Raw genomic sequence first — 8,688 nt, 5'->3', positions numbered from 1 at the left:
TTAGGAATCTGACTTTACAAACCGAGAAGTGGTGCCGTGAGCCCGCTCCATAAGAGGCAGCAGCATCAGTTCTGCAGCTGGCCCCTCTTCCCCTCCATTCCAGCACCTTTGGCAGGCATTGTGAATCCCCTCCCTGGTGTCAGCAGGTTTGGTTATCCCTCTTCTCATTAATTTGCTTCACCTGGCCTTGCTAAGAACGCTGCCGTGGTGCTATGCACCCCCACCAGTGCGAACTGGGGGCAGCGAGGCACCCCCAGAGAGGCCCTCACTGAGGGCTGTGCCTCAGCCACGGCTTGTGGGGAGCCTGAGCTCCCTGCCCACACACCTCTCAGGACATGAACCATCCTCCTCTGCTCCATCTTCCCTGCTCTGACTAATTCAGGCAGCTCAAGGTGCAGGGAACTCCTCTCTAATAAATCCATCCTCCCCCGCCCTGATCTTTTATTAAAGCAAGAGCAGAATTGTTCAAACCAACCCAAGGGAAGAAACCAGAAACAGGAGGTGACCTTCCAACCCTGAGGTGTGGCCCCCTCCTCGAGCTCCCTGGTTATTCCCGCACCTTTGCCTCATTCCCTCCTAGAGCAAGGCCCTCCCTCGTGTTTTCCCCGGCCCATGAAGAGCCCTCTGTTCTGCATGAGTCACGCCGCAGGCCGGGCAGTGACATCAGCCCCTCACAGCCCCTCGGGCTGCCCTCGGCACAGCGGGGTTTGTGACAAGGGCCGGGCCGGGCTGCCGGGGGAGCACGGCCCAGCACGGCTGCATGGAGCGGGCTGCTGTGCGGGATGCCACCCGTGAGCAGCTGCAGGAGCCCTGGTTTTCCTGCCTGCCAGCAGGCAAACCCTCTCCTAGAATCCCCGGCAATGCTGAAGCCCTGGCGGCTGTCACTCCCTGTGCCAGCCCCGCCGGGACCCGGCACATGCTGCAAACACCTTTTTCTTTGACGGCGCTGGCGCTTCATCTGAGCCAGGATAAAGAGGGCGCGGCCGGTTTTCAAGTCTGCTTTGAGACTACAATAAGAGCTCTTTATGGGTTTAAAATTACCATTCTGCAATACTGGCAAACCATTACCTCTTCCAGGAAAGCTGCTCAGTAGTACTGCAGGAAAGTTATCCCTCTGGTGTTGTAAGCTGCGCCATTGCAGTCCTGCATTCCTGAGCAGAGGCTACTTCAGCAAGGGATTGAATGGCTTCATGACCTTGATGAATGCACAGAGTCAGTTCAAGAGCACTCAGCTGTGCAAATGAAATGCTGGCACCTCACTGATAAGAGGGGAGAGTGCCCATGCCAGGGCAGAGGCGGGGGACATGTAAGGATGCAGCAGATAATGGTGGCTCGAGGTGATGGCTCCAGCTCTGAGCTTGTCGTTTTGGGCAGATAGGCACCCTACCAACTTCAAGACAGTCCCTTTCCCTCTATGGCAGGAGTAACTCGCCTGGTTTGCCAAGGCTTCACTATAAACAAAATGCCTAATGAAGTATTTTTCAACAATTTTCTTCTTCTAGAGCTGCTGGAGGTCAGAGCCATCCCAGAGCAGTTTGCTCACCTGTGGACTTCAGCTACACCAGCACAGACCTTCCATGTCTACTGGGGAGAGGTGACAGGTGAGCTCCCCCAGTATAACATTGCTTTGAAACATCAATAAGGCAATTGCTCACTGAGAGGAAAAAAACAAACTTCTCAGTTTCAGTGCAAGGAGAGTTCTGCTTTTGCTCTCAGCTCACTACTTTGGTGCTGTTTGAGGGTTAGACTGCAGTTCAGACCTACAATTCTGCTTTAGATTTAGCTGAACCTCCATGAAATGTCATGTACGCTTATGATATTTCAGCACAAGAGATCAGAAATGCCTAATGCCTGATATTGCTTTCTAAGGCATTTTTCATCCATGAGACTTCTATACCCTGAACCCAAATCCTTCCCCCAGTTTGTCCTCCAAGCCTAACTCTGTAGCTAGATAACATCCCCCTTTTCTCTTTCCTTCTGCAGACACAGCAGCTGTTCTGTTTTGCTGCTGAATGAAGCAATGTTTTACCAGCTACGGTTTCCTGATTTGCACATTTTGGTGGCAGTGCTGTCACAGAGTTCCCACCACCAGCCCCTGCCAGTGTCCCCCCTGCCAAATAACACTCAGGCCTTTCAGCTGGGCCAGAGCAGTTGCTCCTGGGGGCAATGCTGATCAGGCACTGATCTAGTTGAAGCAAAAAGCAAAGCAAACCAAAACACATACACAAAAAAGAAAAAAAAACATCATCCTATTTTACAGGGTTTTTTGTTCACAGTCTTAACCACCAGCAGTTCCTGATGTGGCTTGCTGCAGAGTCACATGAAGAGTTGTTTAGATACAACTGGGAGGGGGCTGAGCTGGAGTAAAACGGTGTGGAAAAAAGCTGAGATGGGAACATCTCGAGACAGAGTTACTACTAAAGCTTCCTTGTCCTTAAACCATGGCCAAGGTTTCTTATCTTGGACCACAACCAGGAGATCACCATAATTTTCCGGTAAACAGCCAATTCATTTCACAATTTATACATCATCACGCATGCCCCATGTAGCAGAGAATCAGCTCTACAGACTCCTTTCAGACCTTAAAAGGATCCTTAGGCTTCAGTTTTCATTTTAAAATGAATACAAGCATTCAACTGAGCTCTAAGCTATTAAAGCAAGACATCACTTCACTGATAAACGAAATAATTTCACAGTAATTCACCTAATTGTCCAATTCACCTATGCCTTTAGACCAATGTTTTGGGATTCCAAATTACACAAATAATAACAAAAATAACAGCAGCACATTCCATCTTACTGAACGAAACAGTGATATATCAAAACATAGCTCATGATACATTATCACTGGCTGTGCAGGAGTGTGGGTGGGAAGCAGGAGGCTGCAAGAAGAGACAGATAAAGCAGCTCCTACACGCGACTTTTCCCTCTGTACTATTTTCCTTTTGCTGAAGAAGCGCAGCAAATACATTAACACATACATGAAAAATGAGCTGAGGTAATTCCATCTATGAGCATGTGATCAGTCCTGCTGCCACAAATGTTTTCCCTCTAGGTCCATATCTGAAGCTCACACAGACTGACTCACTCTGCGGCCGCACGCGTCACTACTACCCGGCAGCGTCAGGCTGTCATTTGTTTCCTTTTGGAACGGGATGTTCTATTATAGCTCCAACTCCCACTCCATAGTTTATGAAATTGCAGTTCTTTCACATACTCCTTTGTTCCTGAGCTGCCAGGAGTTTTCAGTTTGTTTCTAAGGTGCTAAAAGAGGATCAGAGTGGCCTGAGCTCAGGGATGCCTCACACGAAGCTCTAACAGGATGTGTCTTTTAATAGAATGAAGGTGTGATGGTTCTCAGTGCACTGTAGAGTTTGTTCTTCAGGAAGACAAAGGAAGCACAGTGCAGAACTGTTGCTTCTGGAGTTTCTCCCACAGCCAGGGAGAGACTGTCATGGACATGGAAGCTGAAGCTCTGGACATGCTGATGGAGCCATGAAAGCTGAACCAGCTCTGCTCAGAGTGTCTTGCTATGATGCTCAAATATGCAACACTTGTTTTTCAGCACTGATTAATTTGACCCTCTGCTCTACAAATGCTAATCTACATCTGTGTCTTATTCTGGAACAGGTAAGTGTTTCTGAAGTGAATCCCTGGCTGACTGTGCTTTACTTAATACCACATAGTTTTTTGCTCAGCCTACAGGGCTAAACTCATGCTAGCCTCGGGATAAAACCCCCAAGTGTCGATAGTATAGACACGGAGTTGTCAGCACCAACTGTTTTGTTCTGCTGGCTTGGTGCTCCTGTCATATCAAACTACCACTGCTTGCTACCTGTCTTTCAGAGCCCAAAGTCCTGGATCTGTTGTATCTCAGCACACAATTGCAAAAGGACGAATGTGATGTGATTCTAGAAGTGCAGCAGAAGGGAGGAAGCTGCACTTCCCCAAGGTTCCCTGCCCACTTAAAGACCATGTTCATCAGGATACACCTGCTGAGTTTCCTGCTGTGAACATCTGACAGGCAGCTGATAAAAAAGGACAGAACCGAGGGAGCAGAGAGCCAAAGAATGAAAGGATGCAAAAGATGTTGGCATTTTCCTGCTTACTTTTGGGATGCTGATGTGATTCAATGCAGGCTAAAATGGCTTTGTCCTCACACTGAGTGCACAGCAAAATGGATGCATTGCTGTGCATTGCTGTGTCCCCTGCTCCAAGTGCTGCTCCCCTGTTTAACAAAGAGGTATAACCAAATGGGGAGCTGACATTACTTCCTAAGGGTGCAGACATTCCTAACAAGGAGGTCAATGACAACTTCAAGCATAGCAAAAAGAGTATTCCTATAATTCTTTAGAACAACGTTATCACTTATTACCTGTCACTGGGAATACAGTAAGAATCCTAAATATGACTTGGAGACGATTTGGAAAAGCAAAACTTACAATTTGAAAACTGCACATAACATTTCTCTGAGAAACAAAAAGTTCCTGAGGTTCCTGCCTGCAAGAGGGTGCCATAAGCATCCCTGCAGATATTTATTCTGACCTCCTGGACCTTTGTCCGAGGCTCATTTATTGGGTTTAAATAAATAAGCATTAACAAACCCAAGGCTTCAGATCTTCCACTGTCCTGCACTGAGCCAAGATCTTAAGCAAAGAGGCTTAAGTCACATCTATATTTCCTTTGACCTAGAGACAGAGCACAGCTCAGTATATCCCAGTTATGGAGCAAAAAGACCTCTATGGCTGTACAACCTTGCGTTCAGCTGCCTGAGAAATCTTTAGAAACTGCTGTAAAGGCAGATCACCACAGGCTGGCATTCCCTGCTTGCTGCAGACACTTTCACATGCAGCACTGGCTGGGCAGAGCAGCCAGAGCCCCAGCCCTGACTTACTTGCATGACAGCCTCAGGAATCCTCCTGGTGCTGCCTCGCCAGCCTTGGGTAGTGCTGCACTGCAGGAATACAGTGCCCAGCCTCTCAGAGCCAGCCCTTGAGCTTTGGTAGCTGCCAGGACAAAAGACAATCTCTAAATGTCAGCCAATATAATCTCACAGACATCACCTATAACTTTTCCTGGGCTTACCTGGGTCGCTGTGGAGGGTAGGGCACTGTTTCCCCTGACATTCACAACGAACGCGTGCACCAGAGAATACGAGGCTCCTCGTACACAGCGTATTGTTCTGGATTTCCTATTTCTTCAGGGTTGTCTTGGCAACGAAGAGGGTTTGCCGCTAGAGGTGTGTGAAACACTGGGTAACAAAAAACATCACAACTCCCACTTGTTTCATTCCATCACCCCTTTAAACCTGACTCTTTTTCAACCTGGAACTGCTCTCAGTGTGCTGTGTGTCAGGAGGGGCAGCGCAAATCAGCGCAGACTCCTCTGCCTCCCCCTTTCCCCCAACACAGTGATTTTGAAAATAACAAAAAATGACATTTTTCATTGGAAAATGATGTCTATCCAAATACCCTTACATGCTCTGTTCCCATTCTGCCTTCAACTACCTTTTTAGGGAGTAGTTCCCTGGCAGGCAATGGAACTGGCAGCTCCAGAATGGATTTAAGCAAAATCAGGATGGGATTTTTCATTTGTTTGCTTGTTTTAATTAATGACATTTTTAGTGACGTTAGTGAAGTCAATGAGGTGACTGTGAACTGATTTCAATATGATCAGGTCTGCCAATTTGCCCTAAATAAAAGGAGCCTTTCCTTTGTACAGAGAAGAGATGCTGGACAGAGAATGCTACACCTGGTCAGCAAACTAATGGAAGTACCCCACTTGCCCTTCTGACTCAGCTCCTTCCATGGACAACAGACCTTTATTTACTATCAATGGAAGTATTCTGAAAAGTTTTTAAAGCATCTGTGGATGCACACAGATGCATCAACATCACCTTGCTCATTCATGTAATTTGCCTTTATTTTTACTTACTGAAGGCATTAAAAAATTAACCCAAACAGCTGTTCAGATGCCTCTATTTTTTTATGCAGCAAAGGGAAAAAAAGTCTGAACAGCTGTGTCAGTGGAACACATCCAGGTGGCATCCCTAAGGCAAAGTTTTTATAAAACCTGTAAGATAATATTTTTATTATCTTAGTTATTTTATTTCTTTTTTATTACTTAGCTCTTGTAGATTCTTAAAGAGGTATTAGCTAGTTATTTCTTCACCCTCATCCCTCAGTGTTTGAGCTGTGCTGTAGCTCAACACAGATGCTGCAGTGATTCAGCCATCAAAGGGGAAAATCACCCTTTCAGCAGAATCCTTCTGAATCTATTCTGGGGTCTTAAATGGGATGTGAGTCTGGGTAAGGAGCAATTTTGCATATCTGGCTTTTCTACAGGGAGAAACTCAAGATGTGGCACCAAAAATTGCCTTAGGGATGCTCAAAAGCAGAGGGAATTTGTTTCCCAGATTGTATAACTAAGCTGAGACACAGAATTTTGTTGCAGTTCCTTGACAAGGTAGCTGGGTCATCCCCAAGGAGAGGCCAAGACTCACAATTACACAAGAGTCTGAAAGAGCAGCTGTTTGGGACTCCAACATGTGTAGCACTGGGGATTTGGAAATGGCTGGTCAAATTCTCAGCTGTGTGATGCTGAAATCTGTATCAGGTTCACTGACAAAGACTCATGAAGAAACTCCCTCACTGAAGTTCTGAATTCCTCAACTGCAGTCCCAGAAGTTTCCCATTCTGCATGGAGTACATTTTAGCTTTCTAAACTCTGGCACCCTTTCCATGCATTTACTATCATGTCTCAAGCATGAGAATCTTCCAAACACCAGTTCCAAGCTCTGCATTTTCTGGCACCACACTCCCTCTGTGCCCTAGGCCATCATACCAGAGTCCAAACCCTACACCCTGCCCAGTCATCCAGGGCTCATCTGCTTGGTGCCTTCCACAGAAACCCTCCTAAGAGTGGGATTCTGTTGCTATAAGGCAGCTTGCTGAATTATGGATGTGCTATCCATAAACTGATGGTTGATATTTTCTGCCCTGACATCAGTCCTTGAATTAACAACTCTGTAGAACAAAGTGAAAGCACTGAAGTGTCAAAATTACCAGCCACAACACAGGTGTTACAGCAAATGATATTCATAATAACGAATAAAAATAACTATAGTGATTAAGCAATTTGTTGCTGTTATTGTTTTTTCTCTTATTCCCACAATATTTGACAAATATGGGCTCTCCTCTCCAGAGAGTTCTGGAGGCTGAAGAAGCGTTTTCAGGAGACAGAGTGCAAAGAAAAGAGTTGCTTTTCAGCTTATAGCATTTAGTTATATAGATAGCTAAATGCCTGAAATCTGTTTCTATACAACTAAGACTTTTATTTTATTTGTTTGAATTAGCTTGAGGAATAAATTATGTAAAAATATCTGTACAGTCCTGAGAAGGACAGTCTTCCTGACTGTCAGTCTGATGAGGAAAGCTCAGCAGAATCATCCCTGAGTCTGAAGGAAAATTTCATTCTCCTCTAAATCATTCCCTTTTGGTACATTCTCTTCATATTTAGTAGGTGGATGCAATTCCCTCTCCATGTACTAAGCTTGTGTTATTACAATTTGAGCACGATATATGTTTATTTGGAGTCTAACAAGATCATCAATCAGGAAATACCACTGCACTTCATATTATGTATTTATTTATGATGTTAGGATGAAATTTACCTGGGTCCAGAGAACAAAATTAGGCTGTTACAACCCTTGGTTTCATATAAGTTATTTTCCTCTCAATGCCTATGCCCTGTGGACACAAATTTATTTCTCCAATTCTGGATGAAAAATCTCCCATTCTTTCACTGCCTCTAGGTAATGATGTCTATACCTTTCCTTCTGCTTCCAATTTTGTGTCCATTACTTGAATGCTTGAAAACATGAAATACAATACCATAAGCCAGAGAGCAAGAAAATCTGCAGCGTGTAGGGAATATTTATCTTTCTTTTCAATCCTTTTGTAATTAAAGAAATTCTTCTCAATCATTTGATATCGTCAGTGACATTATCATACTTCTGATCTTAACCTTCCAGTTAAGTTTTAGGAGCTGGTTAGCCATTAGAAAGAAGGAGTATTTTGCAGACAGGTTGTGGGATGAAGATTTGGAAAATCTCAGTCCTTCTCTGAAGAATGTCACGCACTGAGCAATGAAAGATGACTTTAAATGGAACATGTATTAATAAATGTAAATATGAAAATGGAAAATTACATCACAGAACTACATGAAAGCTCAACGTATTTAATCATAACAGTAATTATCTTAAATAATAATAAAAAAATCAATGAAAAACATTGAGAGACCTTTGCTAAGTGTCCAAATGTGTTCTGATTGCTGTATTTGACAACTCTGCAAGAACCTAAGTCTCAGAGACTTGGAATCTCCATGAGATTAGATAGTATTTGTACACAAAATGCAGGAGAGAAGTTAAATGAACAAATGGCAAGTTTATCTCAAACAGAAGTGTTATAAAACCATTAAGCACATAAAAGCTTATTCAGTTAATTGGCTAAGGCCCAGCAAAGATTTCACAACACTATCAGCAGGGTGTTGAAATACTAAAAAAAAAAAAAAAGTAACAAAAACCAAAAAACAAAAAAACCCAAGAAACCAACAACTCAGCAACCAAAAGCATGATTTCAGAAAAGCACGGCCATTTAAGAAACACTCTCTTCAGTATTTATTAGATAA

The 8,688-nt window shown here is 44.2% G+C and overlaps 1 long non-coding RNA gene across 1 annotated transcript; it reads left to right on the top strand.

The window, feature by feature from the left end:
- Positions 1-1,221: 1,221 nt before the first annotated feature.
- LOC134422587 (uncharacterized) lies at positions 1,222-7,184 on the top strand. The gene is made up of 4 exons (XR_010028849.1): positions 1,222-1,337; positions 1,503-1,601; positions 3,566-3,630; positions 3,847-7,184. It is a non-coding gene; the product is annotated as an uncharacterized LOC134422587 (long non-coding RNA).
- Positions 7,185-8,688: the final 1,504 nt, after the last annotated feature.

This window comes from Melospiza melodia, chromosome 10 (genome assembly GCF_035770615.1).
Source record: "Melospiza melodia melodia isolate bMelMel2 chromosome 10, bMelMel2.pri, whole genome shotgun sequence".
NCBI lineage: Eukaryota > Metazoa > Chordata > Aves > Passeriformes > Passerellidae > Melospiza > Melospiza melodia.
Note: the sequence above shows the minus strand (reverse complement) of the source record. Positions and strands in the feature narration are given on the sequence as shown.